Source organism: Diceros bicornis, chromosome 20 (genome assembly GCF_020826845.1).
Source record: "Diceros bicornis minor isolate mBicDic1 chromosome 20, mDicBic1.mat.cur, whole genome shotgun sequence".
NCBI classification, from domain to species: domain Eukaryota; kingdom Metazoa; phylum Chordata; class Mammalia; order Perissodactyla; family Rhinocerotidae; genus Diceros; species Diceros bicornis.
In genome coordinates, this window is record NC_080759.1 from 57,570,783 (window position 1) to 57,594,299 (window position 23,517).

The window sequence follows — 23,517 nt, forward strand, 5'->3', positions numbered from 1 at the left end:
AGGTTTGTCAGAGCTGAGGATGAAATAGGCACGTTCTTCCTTTGAAACGCTATTATTCCTTCTCAGGGGCACGACAAACGCTGTGTAAACAGGCACCATCCCTACTGTGCACACGTCACCTGGGAGACCCTGCCGATGTAACAGACCACCATAAGGAAGAACTATTCCAATGAAAGAAAAGAGACTTGGGAGGTGAGATTCTTGATGCCAAAAGGGTTACTACTTCTTTTGCTTCAATCTTGCTTAAAAGCAAATGTCTCCTGGCAACAGGCCAGGCAGGCTATGGCTGCTCGTGCAAACCAAGAAGCAAGATGGATATAGTTTATCATTAAACTTGCTGTTGATTCATTTTGCTATTGTTTTTCCTTATTATAAAAGTAAATATGTTCATTATAAAAGATATTGAAAAACTCAGAAAAATTATAAAGAAAGCAAAAATCACCTTACTCCCATGTGACAAATTCATTTAATGAAGCAAATGGTTCCCCTCAAATTCAGACTCACAGAAATACCCTAATGTTTAGGAGAAGCTGTATCAAATTCTTAACTTCAAGGATTCAGAAGAGAGCTCTTGCCCATTAAATACACTCTTTCCATAAACACACAGAGAACTTCTGTAGTAAACAGTCTCACTGCAATGTCTTTACTGCTTTGTGAAAGAGTATTTACTCAAGAATGCCATGTGTCCCTGTATAGTCTTCTCAGTCACCGGTGAACCTTTGCATATTTGCCAGTAAATCTGGTAACTTCAGGTTCAACGTTATGCTCCATAATTCCCGGTTCTTCCGTGGTTTATCAACACCCAACTGATGACATCTGCTTGCTACTTGCCTTGTACACTCCATTCATTCATTTGCTATCTCACTGACTCTCTCATTAATTCATTTATTTATTCACTAAGCAAATATTAAGTACCCGTTATTTTGGTGGCATGAACTGTGCACAAAGATAGATAAAACCATATACCTGCAAGTAGGGAGCTAAGAATTAAAAAGAAAACACGAAAGAGGCAGATAGTATGGTGATTGTATGGGAAATTTACAATCAGACAATCAGACTAAGCAAAGTGCTGTGGGAACACAAGGAGGGGGTGATCAACTTTTTAGAGGAAGATAGCTGTCGTAGCAGATGTCGTGACATGTGATAATGTGTCCTTTAGAAGGAGAAGGAAGGGAAGGACCCCCTAAGCAGAAGGATTGAAACCTACAAGGCATAGAGACACACCAGGGCATGCAAGACTTGTGGAAAAATGAAGAGTTTAATGCAACTTGCATGTGAGGAGTAAGGGAGGTGAGGAAGGAGTTGAGAACAGAAAAGTGCAGCACGAGATGCAGAAGGATGCTGGGCAGGACAGTGGCATAAGGAGTTTAAACTTTGTTATATAAGCAACCTTACAGTCACCCTCGGTTCCCTAGGACTGTCCTGACTTACTCCTTAGTCCCAGAGTTATTCTTAATAGCACCGCATTTCACTCTTTAAAGGATCCCAGTTTGGAAGATGAGTTACTTGGTCACCCAAAAATGGGTGACCTTTAAGTATTTTAAGTAAAGAAATGACTTCATGAGATCTGCATTTAGGAAAGTCCACTTTGACAACAGTATGAAAGTAGAATCAGAGCGGAATCAGACCCGAAGAAAAGAGGCCAGTGGAGAGAATATTTTACCAGCCCAGTGTCCAAAAAAAAAAAGCTGAAATCTTGAAATAACACCTTAAAATGTGGATACAGAGGCAAGCATAGAGTCTATCCTTATTTAGAAACTATAATCAAGGAGAGCTTGTACTGAGAATGTATGAGGCAGAGAGAAAGGTCGATTATGACTCCAAAATTCTTGCTAAGATGGAGAATTCAAGGGAGACAAGGACATAGAATATGGCTATGATTTGGTGTGAAACTGGCCAGAGAAATGGTGCATTGATGGAGGGCAGGGCAAATGACAGTGTCATTGTGACAGATATACTTGAAGTTCAGGTGGAGCATCAGATGACTTTCCCAGAGTCAGTTGGAAATGCAAGGTTGGAGCTCATAAGAGAAGTTGGGGCCCCCAGCACAGATTTGGGAACCATGGTGATTTGATCCTCAGCAGTGGTTGAGGTTGGCCCTGAGGCAGCATCTGTGTGGCCTGGGAGAGCCTGGAAAACCCCAACCTGTAGAATCAGACAGAGCACGGGAGTCAGTAATGTAGACTGGGAGGGACCAGAGGGGCACAACAGGAACATTCCAGAACATAGGGAGGAAGATGCCCGTGATGGAGAGAATAGCCACTAGGGTTAATCATCACTGATGAAAATAAGTTGGAAAATTACACCTAGGTTCCGTCGGACATTTCCATCATCACAAGAAGTCCTCCCGACAGCAGCTTCAACCGTGTGATGGAGCCTGCAGTCAGCAGCCAGATTGCAATTTGTCGGATAAAGTGAAAAGGAACAAAGAGAGTAGATATTTAATGATTCCTCCAGGAGGTTTGGCCTTGATGAGAAGATTTAAAAAAGACCAAAAGGAAGAGGGAAAAGCTGGATCTATTTTTTAATAGAAAGACAAGTGTATCTTTTAAGGTGAGAAGGAAGAGGCAGGTGGAGACATGTAGAGGTTGAGGATGTGAATTTGGAACACTGTCCAGAGGAGACGCGATGGGGTGGTGCTGAGTCACGTGAGTTGAGGGAGCCTGGCCCCATCTTGGAGAATGGATGAGCACTTCTGAAGGACGGCTGGGGCTCGTACCACTCAGCAGGAATACAGGAGGAATGACCAGGGAGGGATTTCAGGCACGGTGAAAGGTTGGCATAACTTCCATGAGAAACAACAGAGGAGTTGATCAGGGTGGAATAAAAAGGGAATCAGGAACTGTCGAGGGCCTGACTGGGACTGGCGTTCTGGAAAGGAGGCGATGCTACTCCCTGAGCACTTGCTTTCCAAATCTCACGGAGCCCTGAGCTTCAGAATGGAGAAAATGAACACTGACCATAACCCAGGTGTGCAGATTGGTGGGGCACCAGCGTGCCCAGGTGAGAACGGGCCTCATCCAGACACTGCTCTGAACAGGTGCTGCTGACGGACAGAACCATCGCTGTTAACGTGGATTAGAACCCTCCCAGTGCATGTCTCTGAGAAGATGCTTTCACTCAGGACTTCAAGACATAAGAAAAAGTTAGTTGAGAACTATCAAACCTCCCCCGTGGAGTGAATTATGTCTGCTTTACTAAACTCTTCACTTGAACATCACATAAATACTAAAACAAATAATACACACCGAAGCTACCGGGTGGAGTGACCGTTAGCGATACAGACTTGTCACAGCCTGTTCTCTGTCACTTTCCTGGTCCTGTGTTGAAAGCTTGCAGTCCTTCACCACTCAGTGCCCTCTGTGGGGCCACATGAATTCCACTGGATAGGAAATTTCTTTGTACCTGTGCGTCAGACCTGTGAAAACCAGGTCTGTCTGTGACAAGTCAAGTTATAGGCTTCAAAGCCCACAATCTGTTAGCTTTATATCAGTGGCTGTATTTATTGTATTTCTCTAACTACTGAACAGATATGGAATTTCTCAAGAGGTTTTCTTTGAGCTCCAGAAAGATGCAGACACACAGCTGTGACATCTTCCTGCAGTGAAGATGGGAGCTGTTTACCTGCAGCCCACACAGGAACGGTTTTCTAATGTGAGGACAAACCAAGACGCCCACTCATCATTTACTTCACCATGACTCTGATATCACTTCCATATGGCACGTCCTCCATCACATAGTCAGAGGTGCCCCTGGGCAGCAGCTCTGCCAGGGCTGGCCACTCACTTCCCCAAGGCTTGCACCCCCGCTCCAGGGGTTTCGCACACAGGAGAGTGTCCAGTAATGACATCTGCAAGACTGCAGGGCTGAGGCATCCCTGGGTGAGCACTCTCAACCAGAAGCAGAAGCTGGGCTGGGAGGCAGCGTGACTTGGGCTCAGAGATCAGCAGGAATCCCGCAGGGCCATGCAGGGCCTGCTTCCATGTGCATCCTCCCAGACAGCAAGAGTCATGAAAGGCAGGCAGCAAGTGTCTATTTATAGGTGCTGGTCAGAAGACAGAGCAAATTAAATAACCCCTGGGGGGCCTGAGATCCCTCTCCAGCTAACCAGAAAAAGGGCCTAGAGATGCCCCCAAGTCTAGAATGAGATTTTAGTGTGTGACTTGTCACTAGTTAAACACTGGCTTCTTGCTCACATAACTGCTCTCTAGAAGCTTTATTTACTAAAAGAAAAAAGAAAATGAAAGCTTACATTCATATCACTGAAAGATCTTTTAATTAGTCCCGGCAAGGTAAGTGGACTTTTGAAGGTTCTCCTCTATCCTTCATTCTCTCTAAATCTACTGATAGCAAAACAGATAGAGATATAAATACACAGAGGAGGGATAAATAGATTGAAAGATAGATAGATGATAGATGATAGATAGATAGATAGATAGATAGATAGATAGATAGATAGATAGATAGGGAGGGAGGGAGGGAGGGTACAACAGGTCAAATCTTATAAATAAGTCATTGACAGAACTCTGGCAAACCAATCAATGATATCTGGGTTCTTAGGGAGTCTGTCTCTATGGATTGCTTTTAGCAGATGCAGCTGGTTGACTAGGATTACTTACAGAAAACAGACTTGGAAACTGGAGATTTATGGGGCATGGCTTCCTAGAAAATGTCATGGAAGTTATATAATTATCTGAGTACAGAATGGATATGTTTCATGACCAAATGCACTGCTTCTGGTAAGGAAATGCATCTTCATATATTATTTTGGGACTTCATATATTAATCTGGGCACTGTGAGACCCAGGCTCAGGTCCCAGACCTCCACGTGCTCTGCCTTTGTCCTGTAATTACTTGTGTCCTTGAAATTATTTGAAAGCTTCAGTCTGGGTAACACTGCTCATTCATGGGAGTTAAATTTCAAAAACCAATCCTTTGTACTATCTAAGTCATCAAAAATAACAATTACCACAAGTACTTAGTTTATATTAAATTCTCACACAATCAATATTATAAAAGAGGTTGAACCCCAAAATGAAAACATGGTCCAATATTGTCTTTATAAAATTAAAAGGCATTTCAAGTATTAGGGTCTGGACATTTTCCAATAACAGATGTGGTGAAGTTAAATGTCACCTTGAGTATGTCATGCCATTTTTTCTGTAAAATGTACATTTAACCAGGTCCATTAATAGAGGTACCTGAAAGACTGAGAAAACGTTGATTTTTTTAATGCACATGTTTGAAAAACGTTTCATTTCATCTGGTTATTTGTTATAAGGCTAGTTTAAGTTTCTAATTGAAATATTATCTTCTTAATAAAAGAAAGGTTTTTTTTCTAACTCAGAATGATTAACACTTCAATTAAGCTAATAAAAATGATACTGTGGGATCCTGATGTGAGAGAAGAGGTAATAAAGATGCAATTAGCCAGCGTCTCCTGTGTGTGGGAAGTAGAAACAAAGAAGAGGTAGAAAATGTCTCTCTCCTGCTCTGCTGGTCTCGTCTCCCCAACCCCGGGCAGAGGTGCAGCTCTAGAGCTGATGCACCAGATGTTCATCCAAACATGAGATGCCAAAAGAGGCCAAGGACAGCTTGGAGAAGAGGGAGCCACGGGGAAGGGAGCACCGAGGTCTTATCAGGTGAGTGCATCGTCAGTCATGGATGGAGATAGTCACCCTGGGGGCTGTGGCTGGGCCCGTGTGTATCTGAGGGTCTGTGGCTCTATGTGACTTCCAAGGCAAGTTCTGGTCCAAACAAGCCATGATGAACTGGGAAAAAGCCAGCCCTTCAACCACCGTGTCCTGCGAGACTCACAGCCAGGCTCTCTGGGATGGCTAGGACAGGATCTGCCAGTCATCCATGGACATCATGAGCCCTGGGGAGGTGGTCTCAATTCTTTAATCAGCGTGGGTAGTGGCTGAACAGAATTTTCTCAAGTCCTCACATGGGATGCTTCCTTGCTCTGTCTATATCCTACTACTCCTGTGGTTCCCTGTGGGGTTTATGCAGGGTGGCTTATGTAGAGTGGATTGTACCTCAGTACCCCATGACAAAGCCACATAGTCTAAAACTGGCCTTGGAGAATTAGGGTAAGGTCTCACAGAGAAGCCCTCACGCTCTTGCTTCCATCTCATGCTCAAATTTTAAAACTTCAGGAAAAAAACACAAGCTAATATATTTACAGCAACCTAAAAACGCTTGTAACAAACAATGCACAGGAAGTGGAGGGCTTTGTGTGGGCTGAGTGCCAAACACTGCTTGACTGTTTCCATCACTTACAAAAATAGATTCAAACAAATCTCACCCCATTGTTAGCTGACAGTCCAAATCACACAATATGGTAATTTGTGATGGGTCTTCAAGCCATCAGTTCAAATTAGCCAAGTTCTTCCATAAGTCTTATACTAACTTAAGATTTTGAGAAGATGAAAAAGGACCTGAGTTTGCCATCAAGTGTTAAAGAAAGTTAAAAATGGCAAAGAAGACTTTATTCAAGTCTATTGCAATAGGGGAGAGAGATCAGGCTCAGCTATGGATACAGCAAAGACAGCTGGGGATTTATAGCCAATGAGCAGATTGGGGGATCAGTGGATCACTAAGAGGAGATATCAAGAGTAGGGAGATTCTTGCTAAATCAACTTAACAGGATTCTTGCTGAAGGATGACCAGATATCAAGGATGGGGGATTCTCTCTAAATTGACTTAGCAGAATTCTTGTTAAAACTGAGTTATACAGACCCAGCAAGGATAGGGGCCAACGTTGAAGCCTAGTCAAGAAGAAGGCTCAGAGGAGCCTGACTAAAGTTGGCTCAAGGAAGGAGACTTTTTCACAAGTTGGAAATGCAGCAAAGAACTCAAGGGCGTAACGTGGGGGGGTCTGGCTTTGTTTCAGATTTCGAATGGTCCTCCTCTCTCGTTTCTCTCTCTCACATTTTATGTAACAGTTTCCAATCCCATCAGGGTACTCCAAGATCAGATCACTTTAATTGGATTGTAATTTCCCATTTTGGTGCCTGTTTGTCCATGTGGAGCAAAGTGTACAGAGGGCAGTAGGACTGTCTGTCACATCCATTATCCCATCACCACTAACCAATACCTTGCACATAGCAGCAGCTCATGCATTTCTATTGATGGATAGAAATGCAAATGGATAACTGAAGATCAGGGTAGCTTTGGAAGGAATGAAGAATATTCTAAAGGCCTCCATATTGACACCGATTCTTAGTCTTTGTTACTAGGTTTTGAGGAAGCTCAAATATATGACCATGCCCCTGTATGTAGTGATACTTTGCAAAATGACAAAGAGACCACTTGACCACACCAACATAAAATTACCCTGAGAAGCTACACTATGATCCTGTTACATAAAGCACGAGCTAGAGAAATTCACTCAGAAAGATGACAGCTCTGCATTAAAAGAGAATCCTCAAGTGCCAACTAACTCTATGAACCATGAGTAGATTACCTCATGGATTTTTTAATTGTAATTTTCTGCTTATAATTTCCCACCTCCACCCTCAACCCCAAAGTATCACTGGAGGATGACATTAGAACTTAAATGGTCACATTAAAAGGTAAAGGTGATCTCAAGCATCTTATTATTGAAAAGATTCCACTTGTGGTTCATCAGAGTGGCTGTCCAAAGTCTAGTATCAGGGATTTTGAGACTGTTGGTTTTTAATGTTTTACAATTTTTCCAACTTATTAACTTGTCCTTCATTGTAATTAGTTGTGTCTGTCTGGAAATACATACCTTGTCACTGCAGGGATTATTCAGTTGTCATCTCCTCCAACCTTCTCGTTTGTGACCTGCTCACAGCTCAGACTGTGAACCCAGGGCGCTTTCTTTTCCACTACTGCACCTCATTACAGCCATTTTAGTTTACAACTGGCGCGGGATGTATGAGAAGCCATTAAGAGAGCATTTTGGTTTTTGTTTCTTACAACAATTTTATTACAACACTGTAAGATTTTTGTTCATTTTGGTAACGAATCTGCGTTGGTAATAAAGAGATCCATATTGATTGAGATATTAGTGTATCTATTTTGCTATAAAAACCTTCTGTGGTTCATACACAACTATTTTAAATACATGATTTGTAATCTTGTTTAATCAAATACTTGAATAAGCTTGGGTGTTGCTGCTCTACTAATTAAAAATGATGCCATGGAAACGCTCGCCTCACATCCACTGGGGATACTTCGTAAAACCTCACATGGTAAAGACAGAACTAGGTGGGCTTCCATCTGCAACATGCCCCATGGCCAAGGAGGCCTGCCTGACACCCAACACCTGTGCAGTGCCCCAAGGAAATGGAACCATCGCAGCATACCTGCCTGGCCTCTGCTCCCACCTGAATCCACAGGAGACTCCGTGAAAATGGAATCAGGTCCATGAGGCTGAGAAATAATTATCCAGACAAATTACATGGGAGCACACCTGACACATTAAATTACTTCAATATTAGATGCTGCTGCTGACTATTTCAGATTATATTTTGGATTAAAAACAAAACTCTAAATATCAAAACTTTTGACCTTCCTGTTTAGAAAGTGAGATGTTCTCATCATTAAAAAATTAGTGCTGCTTCATTCCTTTAAAAAGAATTGCAGGAGTGCTCTGTCTGTCTCCTGAACATTATTGAGAAAGGCTTTAGGGTCCAGGACGATCACTACTAACACTGGGTGTCGTGCCCTGGAGCCAGGGAGAACTGCACCTGGTCAGGTAACAGGAAACCAAACTGGCTGATATCAGCAAACCTTGATTAAACGACCTAGGTGCCTTACATACGCGATTTCACTTAACCTTTGTAACAGATGTATAAGGTCATTATTAGTAACCACTTTTCACAAAAGAAGGAAATAGGCCTCAACGAAGTTCATTTGTCCATTGAGGTCTCATTAGAAGGACACTGTCCTGATTGGATCCAACCCCAGATGATCTGAGAAGATCAGCGCCTGAGCTTCTGGTCAAGTATATTCCTCCACTTTTGAGCATGAGAGAAATGTCTTCTTATGGGGTTGCTCTTCTTACCATCTTGGCAGGGGTCCCTAGGAAAGTGTATCCCTGAGGTTTGGTCATGCAAGCAATTTCACGTTACTGAGCACCTGCTATGAGCTCAGGACATTTAAATACCAGAGTTCAAGTACAAGGTTCAAAACACAAATACCCACAGGCAATAATGGTGCACACTGTAAAAGAGGTATCAAGTGCTGTGGGAATTCCCAGAAGGGAGACTAGGGTCTAAAAATGAAAGGAGTGCTGTAGCACAGAGTGTGCTTATGGAGGCTGGCGGGGGGCACGCATCATGAAAGGACAATCAGAGACAGAGTGTTAGAAAAGAAAATAACTTGGCTCACACAGAGGTACAAGGGAGTCCAGTCTATAGAAGGACTCCCTCATTAAAAATCAATTTAAAAAAAAGAACAGGTATTTAAAAGAAAATAATCAAAATTACTAAGATTATCAATCTCTTGGTTAGTCAGATTATGGCAGATAAACAGCAATTTTCTTCCTTAATTTCCACATCCTGAAGGCTATGATACTTCTTTAGACATTGGTATTATAATAATCAGTGATAAAATTGTTTTCACTAAGGATGCAGTAACTTACAGGAAAGCTTCAAAGTATTGTTTATTGGAGAGACTGTTGCTATACAGTGTGAACCTGTTATTTTTATTTTGCCTCAGGGTACAAAATGCTATTGTCTCTGAAAGCGGGATGTGTTGTGAGTGCTCATGGACAATGATGGCAAGGCAGGAGCCACTCAGGCTCCACAGTCCCACCTTGTGGTCAATTATCCACCTCCATATCAGTTAGCTATTACTACATAACGACCACCCCGAAAACCAAGAGTGATCTATCTTTACTCCCATGTCCGTGGGTTTTCTAGGATTCTGCTACTCTACACTGGGCTTGGTGGGGATGGCTCTGCTTCACACAGCAGATCTGTGATCCAGATCTACCCACACATCTCACCCTGGAGCCAAAGCTGAGAGGCCAGCAACTACCCATGGGACGCTCTTCTCGTGGTAATGGCAGAGACTTAAGACAGTGAATGGAAATGTGTGAGGCCTCCCATTGCTTAGAACTGAACACGGTCACTTCTGCCTACATGCATCAGCCAAAACAAGGCACAGGGCCAAGTCCCAAGTGCTGGGGCAGGAAATCCAAGCTGTCCGTGATGAGGCCATGGCAGGTGCAGATGCACAGAGGGGTGAGGAATCTGGGACATAATGCAGTCTACCATAGCCTTCGTGGTGTGGCTTTGGCCATACTATTTTGACTTTCTGATTGTGTGTGGTTAGTTTTATGGTTTGTTTTATTTACCACTGTTACATACGTATTACAAAAGATGTCTATTAGTATTCAAATACAGTTACTGAATGGTTTAAAAAGCTAGAGTTATAGACCATTAAGACTAAGAATTAACTTCTTTCATGAGGCTTTATAAACCCTAGAACTGTAGTTATTTGTCAGAATTATTTTATTGCATCTATCGGTTAATCTACTGAGGTCAGACATGAAGAAGCATCTAACTCACCGCTACTATGTTTTTCTTTTAATACCTTTACATTTAATGGTGTCTTCTTTCTCTGAGATTACAAAAGTTGTCAACGTTCCCATCCTGCCAGGAAGTGATAATACTTACTGTCACAAGGCTAGGATTCCATGGGCCTCAGAGCAGGTTCCAGACAGTGTTCCTGGGAATTCTTTGCTGACATCATTTCCATATCTGAGGAAGAGTCCCAGTTCTGTAATTGTCGGCTTATAGTAACTAATTAAATGAGATTTCTGGCATGGTCATGGCTAAAATTACATTCTGTTAGAAAGAAGAAAGATTCTTTTTGACCCTGTGTAAATAACTACATGATCACAAAAAGTGAAAAGATTTAGAAAAATTATCTGCATAATATTTAACCATTGGTATCGTTTTGTGAAAAGGTTTGTAGACAAAGCCAATTAATATATGTAATTATTTTCTATTAGAATCACTATGCTTAAGTGTACAAACAATGTATTAGCTTATAATCTATAGCATAAGAAGTTTCATAAGATGTTTTTCTTTTTTCTCGATTCTGAGGGATTAGTTGGAACAACTAATTTATTATTATTTAAAGAATGTTTCATTTCTGATTGTACTACTGTTGTCTGTTAAATTGAGTGTTCTAGATAGATTAAGAAGAAGCAAGAAGGTTTCTCATATACTGATTAAAAACATAACTTTAATCACAATTAAATCCATTCTTTTAGGTCCATTTCATCCTTTGTAATTTTTTTTTTTTGATGACTTTGTGCTAAACAGATGACTTTCACCAAGTCATCTGTTTCTAGAGTAAGAGTCCTGGGAGTTCTCACTTAGTCTCTTGACACGACATGATGGAGTTTGTTCTTTGGGACAATGTCAGCTTTCATTGTGAGGTGTGCGCCCTTGAGTAGTCACCGTAGTATGAATGTTCAAGAGCAGCTCGGTTAGTCATTTGGTGCCATCCTTTTGACGTTTCTTCAGAAGATTCAAGGTCTGGTTGTCACATCCGGCCAAGATCTTCTAGATAAACATAGGGAAATGAGAAAACTCTGGTTAACAAGGCTCAACAAAGTTGAACAGCTCTGGTAAACTGATTATAACAGATAATATCAAAATAGAAGAAAGTGGGTTCCTCTTTTGAAGGCCCTGCGTCGTCAAGTGATAAGGATTAAATCTACAGCAAATCTAAGATGGCGAATCTATCAAGGTCAGTGAGAATGTTGACACATCTCCAGAATATTTCAATTTATCCCATGAACCCTGCCGTCTGGTTGCCAACAAGTGACAAGCGTATGTGAATTTCCAAACCTAGAAATACCGGCTGAAATATCCTCATGGTGATGACTTTCTATTTCTTTCTAATTAACCTAGAGAGCAGGTTCCACTTTTTGATGTGCCTGTTCTCTTAGCGTTGGTTCAATAAACAGTAGAGCTCCAGCAATGGAGTGGAGCTAATTAAAACTTCGAGAATAGCAAGCTAGCCCCATTATTGCCAGCATTCCTCTTTATCTAAAGAAAAGGAGTTGATCTTTATTGGGACTCAGCTATCATCAGGAGAGTACTTAATATAGTGAAAGTAAAGAAGATGTCTTAGAAGTTTTTTTTTTTTTTTAAAGATTTTATTTATTTATTTTTCCCCCTAAAGCCCCAGCAGATAGCTGTATGTCATAGCTGCACATCCTTCTAGTTGCTGTATGTGGGACGCGGCCTCAGCATGGCCGGAGAAGTGGTGCATCGGTGCGCGCCCAGGATCCGAACCCGGGCCGCCAGCAGTGGAGCGCGTGCACTTAACCGCTAAGCCACGGGGCCGGCCCATTAGAAGTTTTATTATTCTCAAGTTGGGAGGTAAATTTAGAACAAAAGACAACAAATAAAGGTAAGTCTTAAAGACAAGAAATAATCAAAATCTTGGTCCCGAAGGAAACAAAACAAAACACAGCAACAGGTAACCATCACTGTTAGAGATTTTAGCTTTCTGTAAAATATTATAATAACAATAATAATAATAATAATTTGGTGATAATAAGGAACTCTGTTATGGAGGCACAGAATAACTTTGTACTATTTCCTGTTAAGAGCAGAATGTGTATTAATATACTCAAAGGTCAATTTGTCATTTAACAGAAAGGAAACGCAAATTTTAGGAATTCTTTTGTGCCATTCATAAAATAATTTGCAGACAAGTTTTTACCAGTCTTTTTCTAATTTATAATTATACTCATTAATACTGAGCAAACTTTGTCAAAATTTTAACACACTTACTACTCTTTTCAAATTTATTATTTCAAGTAATATAAATCAAAACTCATTTCCTTTATATTTTTCACATTTATTTTACACTCTCAAATATATCTTTTCTTACCTTCCTTCCCAATCTGGCACATCCAGTCGTTTATTTTTTAAGCCAAAATTACACTGATTTCACCTTGATAAACAAACATAAACATAACCAATGTCTTCTATAAATATCCCCTTTACAGTCACTATCTTATTATCTGTAGCTTCTGGGGAGCTCACAAGAACAAATTTTCTTTAAAATATATTAGTTATTACAATTCAATTTATTTTAATAAAATTTCCATGTATAATTTAAAATATTTTATGCATGAGAAGATCACATGATTGACTTTATTAAAAAATATCTAAGACAGGGCTGGCCCGGTGGCCAAGTGGTTGAGTGCTTGCACTCCAACACGGTGGCCCGGGGTTCGCGGGTTAGGATCCCGGGGGTGCACTGACGCACTGCTTGTCAAGCCATGCTGTGGCAGCGTCCATGTAGAGTGTAGGAAGGTGGGCATGGGTGTTGGCCTAGGGCCAGTCTTCCTCAATAAGAAGAGGAGGATTGGCAGATGTTGGCTCAGGGCCAATCTTCCTCACCCAAAAAAAAAAATGTCTAAGATATTTAGAAGTAAAAATTCATTGACTTATTCATCAAAACCATTAACTTAACTCATGGTTAAATAATGTTTCCTTCCGATTTGAGCAAATATCTAAAACTCCAAGAGTTGACAGTTTTGAGGCATTCAAAGTTCAACTTTTTTTTATTTTTAATTTCTGGAAATTCTTGAGCTCACTTGAATTTATGTAAGTGCTTAGAAGGATATCTAAAACTATTAGAAGAGAAGCTCTATTGAATTTAAGAAAACGTATAGTCCATTTGTTTTTCTGAAGCTAGGAGGAGATATCAATAAATTTGCTCAGAAATACATTTCACAGAAATTCAAAGAATTCAATCAAATATTGGACAAACTATGGAATTTAGGAGGTATTTATAGATAAATGTGTCATGATGTGCTATTTTTCACCACTTGTCTAGCTACACTGTGGTTTAAATTAATGGTGCAAATTTACAGTTTATTCATATCTTGCTGTCAGCCTTGTGGCTCTCCTCCACAAGCTGCCAAGCTAATTTCTCCATCGGCACGAGACTTCCCTGTGTTCTTCGGGGGAGGTGAGAGATGGTCACTCTTCTCAGGAAGGCTGGCAGTTCTAGACATACCAGAAGCTGTCTTCTCATTCCATCCCACATTCACAGCCAGTCCTATGGTCGTTAACACACTAAGGAAAACTCTCTTCAGTGTCTATTCTTTGCTCTCCAAGGCACATAAAAGCCAGTTGCAAAAATTTTTCCTCCTAGATCTACATCTCCTCTCCTTTACTGGTAAATATGCCTTTCTGAAGTATGTACCCTTAGAGTGTGCACAAAATGACAGATTCTTATGACTAATGTACCCAAAGTGTTTCATCTGTATGTGTGCAATGAAGGAGAGTGAGAGAGAGAGACAGTACATATGTTATCTGGCCAAAGAAACTGTGGGTTACAGCTATAAACACATCATTTTAATAAAGGAGGGGAAGGGACTTTTTTAATTCTTTTTTTTTCACTTAGACAATCAAGAAGATAATTAGAAGCCTCAGTTGTATCACTCTAGTCACAAGTCAAAAGAAAACACAGAACCACAAGTTTGTTAGTGTGTTATAGCCTCAGAACTCACGGGGCTGTCTTCCATTCCAGATGGAAGAAGTTTTCTTTCTGGGAGACTTGAGATCATGGTGGCATGCTAAAAAGGACAAACGACATAGAGGATTCTATCAATTGTCAGAGGACAAGATAAGTCAGCGATGTGGGGAGTGACATAAATGACATTATCCTTACAAAAACAATATCTTGTGACCCAGTGGCAAGCAGATGCTTGTCTCAAATGCCAGAAAATATCAGAGTCCCAAAACAATTGGCCAAAAAGTCAGATGCACACATACATGGACACACACCTATGCATACACACACAAACACCAAATACCATATCATTCGCTACCCAACAGAAACTATCAGATGGTCAGACCATCAGATTCCAGGTTGTGCTACCAACAGGCACAACAGTAAGTGAACTGGGTTCAAATCAGAATCAGAACTAGCTTGGTCAAGAACCTGACTTAATCCAGAGATAGAAGAGAAAGAGAGCCAAGAAGAAAGAGACAGAGACACACAGCGAGAGAGAGGGATTGAGAACAAAAATAAAAGCTCTTGCTAGCCAGGTGGGATCCTCCCCAGGAACTGAAAACAACGTGTGCCTGTGTGCAAAAAGCTGGTGAAGCATACTTCTTAGGTGATACAAGTTCGGCTATCTACACGTTTAGTTTAGTGGGCACCTTTAGGTGAGTCACCTCAGCAAATCTCGGCGGAAACTCCATTTGGGCAAACAGGACTCAGAAAAAGGCATTTCAGAAAAGCATCAACAGAAATGTTTACTATAAAGAGGTGTAAAAAAGTCCAATCTTTAGAAAGCTTTGCTTATTCAATAATAATAATAATAACAAAATACATAACAGACATGAAATGGAATGGAAACATACACAAAATTGCTGAGGTTACAAGCCCACAGTTTGTCTTTTTATAGTGGAAAAGCAGCAATTTTCTCACCTGCTTGTCGTAACCATGAAGGTCATGACATATCTCTGACACTGTCGTTGCAAAGCCAGGTTTGGAATGGTTTTCGTTGAAGAGTGAGCCACTTAACGAAATACTCATGTTTTCGTTTACTCTGGGGACTAGGACTAGACAGGATGACCCTGTGTTTTTTCCAGGGATGTGTTTTTTACTTTATTACCTAAATGTGAGATGTGATGCATCTACTTATTTATAATGGCAGCAGGGAGAAGGATCAGTTTTGTTTCCACAGGGGGAAACTGGAAAGGCAGGCAGAGCAAAACCAGGATGGGTCTTGATGACCAGACTAGCAAGTTCAGACTTCACTGGGTGAGCGAAAGGGAGGTTTTGGAACAGCATGGGAGCTGCACTTGTTAAAGAACCAATCAATTAGTTGATTATAAGCTACGACTCCTCTGTTCACAGGCAGACACTGTGCAATTTCCTGTGAATACTGAGTTTTATCAGTTGACACAGAGAGTCATAAAACTGCTCCATCAGAAGCTTCCAGCTAAGGCAGGAATGATCTCTTCCTATGGTCAAAGCTAAGTTCAGCCAAAGCTGAGGATGTAGGAAAAAAACACGGCGGCCATCATTTTCCATGGGTCACACCTTCCTGGCTGGGAAGAGAAGAACCACCTCCATCAGCAGATGTCATAGCCCCAGTGGTCCTGTGGAAGGATTGCTGGTAACTGTTAAAGACATCCCAGCCTCACTAAAACAGATGACCTGGCTTCAGATATTCTGAATACTGGACAGACTCTACCCTCTTCCTAAATCTACAATGGTTTAAATCAATCAAGCTACCAATCGGCAGCTTGCTATTTATCAATTTTTTGCAAACTAATTAGGCATGCTGCTAAACTTACCGTCCGTCTGAAATTAATTTTTCTATGTGCATATTCCATACAATTCCACAGTTTAAAATGAAGATTAGAAAAAGTGATTCTATAAACCATATAATAAAATAAGTTACTTGTGCCCCAGTGCATTTTTGTCTTGACTTTTAAAGATATCAAGATATTTTCTGATGAAGTCAATCAAATAATTTGAAATCCCAATGCATTTTCTGCTACACAGATATCTAAATCTGAGGACTCAATTTATTTGGAAAACAACATGTAGTCAGAGCAAAGACAAGTGATGATAGTATTGAGTGAATTCATTGTTTAATTCAATCAATACCCTCCTCGATTGAAAAGAAAAGATTTAGTGTTTAAATTTAACTTCCATAATCTTGATTTATGATGCTCCTTGGCCCGAAAGAGGACTTCATGCCATTTATAAATGGTAGTCTTCACGACATAACTAATTGCTGTTTACACTATGGGGTATCCAGGGAAATCTGAAGACTGATTTGCCACATTATTTTATGCAGACTAATATAGCAGCAATATTAATTATAAACAAAAAATGATTTTGGTAAACATATTGTAGACTACTAACTCAAGGATAATTTCAGCTCCTAGATCTGCACTCTGCCTTTGTGTGTCCCAGGAGATGCTGTCTTATTCCTTTCATTCCAAAATAATATTGTCGCTTACCACTTAGAAGAAAAATCATAGCAGACAAGGTGATCCTCTGCATCAAGTGGTTCATTGCGTGAATGCAGTATTATCTCCAAGAGCCACCAAGACCTCTGGGATACCCAATAATATTTTATTTATAAGCCTGTCACTTTCAATATCAAAAAAGCCTAATGGAATGGACCATTTAAATGTCCACTGTATTTGGGGGTTACAGAGATCTGGGCATCCAGGCATGCAGCTCTCCATGTGAACACTAATGAATTCTATTGAGTTTGCCATCAGGTCTGGGAGTGTGGTGTATCTGGGTCTTCATACACATGAAGGAGGTCTTCTGTTTTCTCTGATGGGAGTGTTGATGGCTAGTGGACATCTGTGTGGGCTATTCCCACTGCAGACATTAAGCCTGCCTATTCTATGTCCAGAGAATATAAGACAGGGCATCATATTCATTCTTCCATCACACTTTTATGTTGTTAAAACAATTCCATTTAGAACATTAAATTGCAAAGCTTTAAATGCTGGTTCCTCTTTATGATTCCAAGTCCTTTGGGTTAGTGTTAATCTTTGCATTGACTTTATGAAATTGACCACAAAAGAGACTCCCAAGGAAGCACCTGTGACCTCTGTCTCCATTGCAGTAAGAACTAGAATGTTGCAGAGAGGTTAAAATACATGAAAGGATCATTGCCTGAGCTCAACAAGGCATGTGGAGAGGGCAGCGTGTTCCAACTTTCCCCAGCGCTCTGTCTGAAGCTGGGAGAGAAGGCAGAAACATGAGGGGAGCTCTATCCCAAAGTGGCAGCCCTATGACTTTTAGCTGCATCCAGCATGACCCCTCCTCCTGCCATCCTCCTTTCCCTTTTGATCCCCGCCCCCCGCCCCCAGCCCCCAGGAAAGACTCTTCAGGGCACCTAACACTGAGCTGCCTGAGGGCAGGGCCTACATTTTTAACCCTGAAAGTTTAACACCCAGCTCAGATCAAACACAGAGGAAGCTCTAGTGCTGTTTGTTGAGTAATAAGTCACCTTTCTCCTGACTGTGCCCTGAGCTGGAAAGAATTGAATGAAGAGAGGTGAAGGGGCTAGAGGAGATTAACAGAGAGGTAGAGAGAGAATGAGAGAGGGAGGGAGAGAAGGAGAGAAGGTGAAAGAGAGAGAGAGAGGGGGAGAGAAGGAAAGGCAGACAGAGAGAGAAAGAGAGACTGAGAGAAAGAATGAGAGAAAGACAGAGAGAGACTAAATGGAGAAAAGAAAGTCTAAGCCGCCCCTGACCTCACCGTGTGACACTGAGGAAATGAGTGACTCCTCTAGTCCCTGAGATTGTCCTGTTTTGCTCTGTCTCCTTGCATTTCTGTAATGCTGAGGTCCCGTAGCGCATCTGTGCTCTTACAGGAGACCCTCTGCTGATTAAAACCAATGGTCATGCAGCTAGAGCCCCAAGAAATGCAAAAAGCCCGAAGAGAACTAATAGAAGTCAGGGACGAGAAAATCTGGTGAACTTCTGCATTAGGGGAAGAGTGTGATAGCTCTACAGACACAGGTGGAAGCTTGTGGTGTCTGATTGTCTAATCACAGTGAGGTTGGGAAAAATGGCACACCATCGGAGTAGGTTGAAACTTGCAGCCAGGAGTTTCCACCTCCCAGCTCACTGAAGCCCTTGCCACTTTTGTTAAACAAAGGAACTATTTTGGCCACTCCATTTATTTTAAAGATGGCATAAATCCCAAAGAGTTTATATAAATTTTACTACCCTAATATTAATTCGTATAATTTAGCTGCAAAATCTCTGGTTTGTGAACTTTGTAGTGCAGTCCAGGAGCCTGAGGCAGCCCTTCTCAAAATCTAATGTACAAGCAAATCACCCAGGGACCCTGGGACACTGTGGCCCCATGCAGTAGCCCGGGGTGACTCCTGAGAGTCTGCATTTATGACAAGCTCCCACACGGTGCTGATGCTATTGCTGTTACCCATCTTGAGTAGCTTCTTGACAGAGGGTGCTGCAGGATCCCAGGGGCTCCCATCTGGCTTCCAATCTGGTTTCTCCACTTACCAGCTTGTGGCCTTGAGCAAGTCACTTGACTCCTGTGTGTACCCCGATTTTTCTTCTTTGTGTCAAGTGACTAATACAGAGGTTACGTGCTAGAGTTTGTTGAGGATAAAATGAGATGACACAAGCAAGGAGTTTTGTGCAGTTCTCAGCACATGGAAGCGGTGTCAGATGTCTGTTCTCCTTATTCTTGTTGAAATGCTTCTGGAAGCCTTACAGAGGTGACTATTACAGAGGTCCCCAGGCATCAGAAGGCGGGAGAGGGAGTTGGAAGGCAAGAGCTCAGCCACCTGGGGCAATTCACCTTCTCTGATCTCCTGGCAACAGGATCTTTGAGACCCTGGGCTTCCTCCCTGGGCAGAGGCTCACACAGGATCACATTCTCCTTCACTGCCCTCCTGCGTCTGAGCACCACATAAATTGTGACTATTTGGTATAAAATCACTTTGAAACCAGACAAGTGACTCACCAAAGATGGAATTAAATCTTCCTTCCAATTACTGACCTTCCTCATGGGTTTTTTCTGAGGACACTTTCCAAATTGATGACACACCCAAATCTCTTTGGCAAAATTTGAAAAGTACACAAATCTCATCAGAAAGGCAATCAATCTTTCATATTAGAGACTAATTTCTGAAGTGGTTAAGCTCATTATCTTATAAGGACTTCATATATTCCAGAGAATGATGTTTACTGAGCTTATCTCTGAATTTTGGGATATGTGCCTTTTGGAAACATATGTACCAACTGTCCCTGGACACAAGTATGAAATATTAAGTAGCTATTAGGTTTCTGCATATTAACATTATAATTATAAAGCTGTCTTGGTAAACTTAATAACAAGTAAAATCATGGTAATGCAACATTTTTTAGTGATTACTCTTATTCATGTTTCTAAGAGAAGTGCTTCATGATATTAAAGATTGCTGTGCCTGGTGATGGGGAAGAAAGGAGAGAATCTTAATGATCACGTTTCTTCTTCCTATCACAGATGAAAAAATGGAGCCAGTGATTTAAATGACTTGACTAAGGTTACTGGATTTGGGTCTCACTTTAATATATTTTAAATGTGTATGCCAATATTTGCCTGAACAGAAAGTGGCAATGAATGAGTCTAGATGAGATCATTAACTTTCAAGATATGATCTCAACAAAACCATCTAATTTTATTAATGAATGGCTTCAACGAAGATAACAAGAAGTCTATTCTTTGTATCAGGGTAATATGTAACATATTTGGACCACGGTGCTGCCCTTTACAGTGGAGCTCAAGAACAGCTGTTCCTCAGTCTGTAGACATTTGGTGGCAAATGAGTAATGGGAGTGAAAGAGGAGTTGGTATTCACCAAAGCCTTCTGGAAGCCACATAGATCCACATGGATATAAGGAAATCTGCAAATTCTACCTCCTCAACATGCAACTCGTGTCATCAGAGTGGTTCCTCATTAACACAGAGAGAAGAACACCACGATGGAAAATGCTCATGCTTCCCACTCAACCCAGGACCACTGGGATTCTGCCTTGAATCCCGACAAGGCGATTTAGCAAGCAAGGGAGAGTGGACTCAGTTTTCCCAGCACCTCTCTTTTCTGAGTAAGATGGTTATCTGTCACTTTTCAAAGAAAAGAGTGATAATTCACAGCAAGTTTTATCATCTCTAAAGAAGCACGTACTTATCCTGATAGACTTTCCTGTTCATCCAGGAGTAAAGGAGCAACCAGGGTGGCCCCCAAACACTGAGGAGAGCATCTTTTTACAGGGAAGAACTATCCAGCTGGAGTTTCTGGTCCATTTTTATTAGAAACTGGGCAAAAAGTTTGAGGTAATAACATACAGAGAGGGAATGACTTTCTTGCTGACTAAACAAGAGCAAACACTCTCTCTAGTCCTCACTCACATCATTAGCCTAGATAGTCAACATACTTTAGGATTGGCTGAGAGGAGTCAGAGGTCTTACACATGCCTGGGGGATGTTTTACAGTCCACTGCAAATGAGTTCTGGGGTTAATGTATGGGTTTCAGTAATAGGAACAATTGCAAGACTTACCAAGGCAGAGCTGAATTAATACCACAATTAGTGCACAGCAATAAGAGGAAAACAAACTTGGAGTGATGGGAAACGCAACTAAGTGTCTTGAGGAATGCCAAAAAAATTACAAGTGGGAGGACTCAAAGTTAATGCCAGTTGAACATTTTAAATCAGTTGAAGAGAAAAGGCATGGAGAGATGCAGCCGCCATGCATGAGGCCCTGCGTTAAGAGCACACACAAAAGAGAGAAAGGCATAGTGGCTACTCATCCCAGGCACCCTGATTCCAGCTTCCTTCTTTGGTCTCAGGGACATCGTCAGGGAAGAAAAGATTGCACTGCCAGCCATGAGCAGGTAACACACCTGGGACACACCTGGGACACATGGCAGAAGGTCTAGTCACTCCACCAGAGTGCCCTGACTCTCTCCCCTCCCATCCTCCAGATACCTGAAGACCCAGAGGACTGGTCTGGCTGAGAGGCTCTTTCCCGGAGACTGGTAAATGCAGCACTAAGAGCCGCTATCCATTAGGAGGGAATCTTTTAAAAATGCAGTGGCGGATTGCCAGTGTGGAAAATGATCTCAGTGTTTTCCAAAAATCTGTGACTGACGCGCATGCCACACATTGTGCACTGACAGTTCCGGAAGTATATGATCTTCCACGATGGGCAAAACCACTCAGCCCAGAACAAACGCCTGTCTTTTTTTGATTAATCTCTTGATTCACTTTATGTTGGTTTTGTTTTTATGTTCCTTTATCTCCTCATCTGTTGAATTGTTTTTATCCTTAATGCTGTGAATGCATCTGGCTGCTCATGTGATAAGGCTGCTGGTCTCTGCCCTTAGGGTGTAGGCATCTAAACAGAAGCCCCTGGGGGTCAGAACAGCCACACTTTCAGGAAAGGGCACAATACCCCACCTGGAGCAGGTGTGCTGGGTTTCACAGACGCGTGGAATGATCTTCTTGTTCCAGAATTAGACTCCTAGACAATATCTCCCAGAGGGGTGTAGAGCCATTGCCTAACACTACGAAGGGGATATTTTATTTCCTTACATTGATTGTACTCACCTTGAATTTACGTAATAATTAGGAGCATTTAAAACCCATTCAGGGTCAACAAACTTTGAAATGATATTTTAATATCAGCAAAGTACCTAAAGAAAATAGCACAGAGATTGAAGGGTATTTGTGGATTCTAAATCTTAAGGCAACTTATCCAGTTCCCACTTGGAGTGGACTTGAGTTGTCCATTTTATTCCGTCTGGAAGAAATCTAATGCTAATGGTTCTGAATTACCTCTTGGGTAGAAGATGTCCCTAGACTTAATTTCCTGAAGCTTCTAGTGAGGCTGGCTGTGTTGGAAGATTTCTGAAGCCAGTCAGGTTTAAGGGAGGAGTTTCAAATTTGTGGCTTCTGGATGGTAGAGAGGGCATCAGTGGGTGGCCTTTGGGCTCTGTATTTGCCACACCCTACATGTCCCTTCTTTTCCACCCATTTTTAGACTTGAAAGTGTATCTGCTCAGTGGCAAAAGTCCCAAAACCTTTCACAATGATCTGAATAAATACAAAATAAAAGTTTTACTTTAAGCCTGTTTTAAGGGTAACCCTCTCTCATCTCACGTGCTCATTCCTTTTCAGTCTGCTCACAAACTAAAGACTCAGAAGTACTGCTACTGCATAATTTTTAACCTTCATCAATGATGCATAAGTTGTTATTTTATTATTAGTCTCTAAATTCTAGTTTTATTTTAAACACGTGAAAGACAATCTTAATGAGAAAGAATGCTGGATTTGGTTTTGGAAAATAATGTTGTGCAGTCTGCCAATGTCTGTGTTACTCAATAGTAAATAATTGAAAGGCAAAGAGAAGACCATCCAGAAGAGCAGTCTTCAGGGCTCCGCGGCCACAGGCAAGCAAAGCAAATTACACTTTACCCTCATTCTCAGGCTGGATACTGTCTAAAAAAATCCCATCTTCTCGCTGCTCATTGAACTTTCATGCCTCGGTTCCCTTGCTTACGCTGTTCTGGCTGTTTGGAATCTCATTTTCTCTCTTGCTTAAATGACACACATTATTCAAGGTCCAGTTCAGACGTCTTCCTGGGGAGATCCTCCCTGGTATGACCTCCTTTCCACCCTGCTCCCCAACAGACCTCCGGTTGGCTCATCAAGACCCCCAGATTGCCCAGTGTCCTGTGTCACGGAGGGAATTCTATTTTACACACTCTAATAAAGGAGCCCTATGAAATTTCAGAACGTCTCTCGGGCATTCTTTTGGAATTAAATAGTAAATGCCTTTGTTGCTCTTCTAAGATTCATTTATCCTGACATCTCGAAGGAAGAGACTTGCCTTATTCATCTTTTATCCTTATTTCCTCGTGCCAAACACCATACTTGAATGTCACAGGTATTCAAGAGTTGTGGACTTTTTTTAGCTTTTCTTAAGTCCCATTG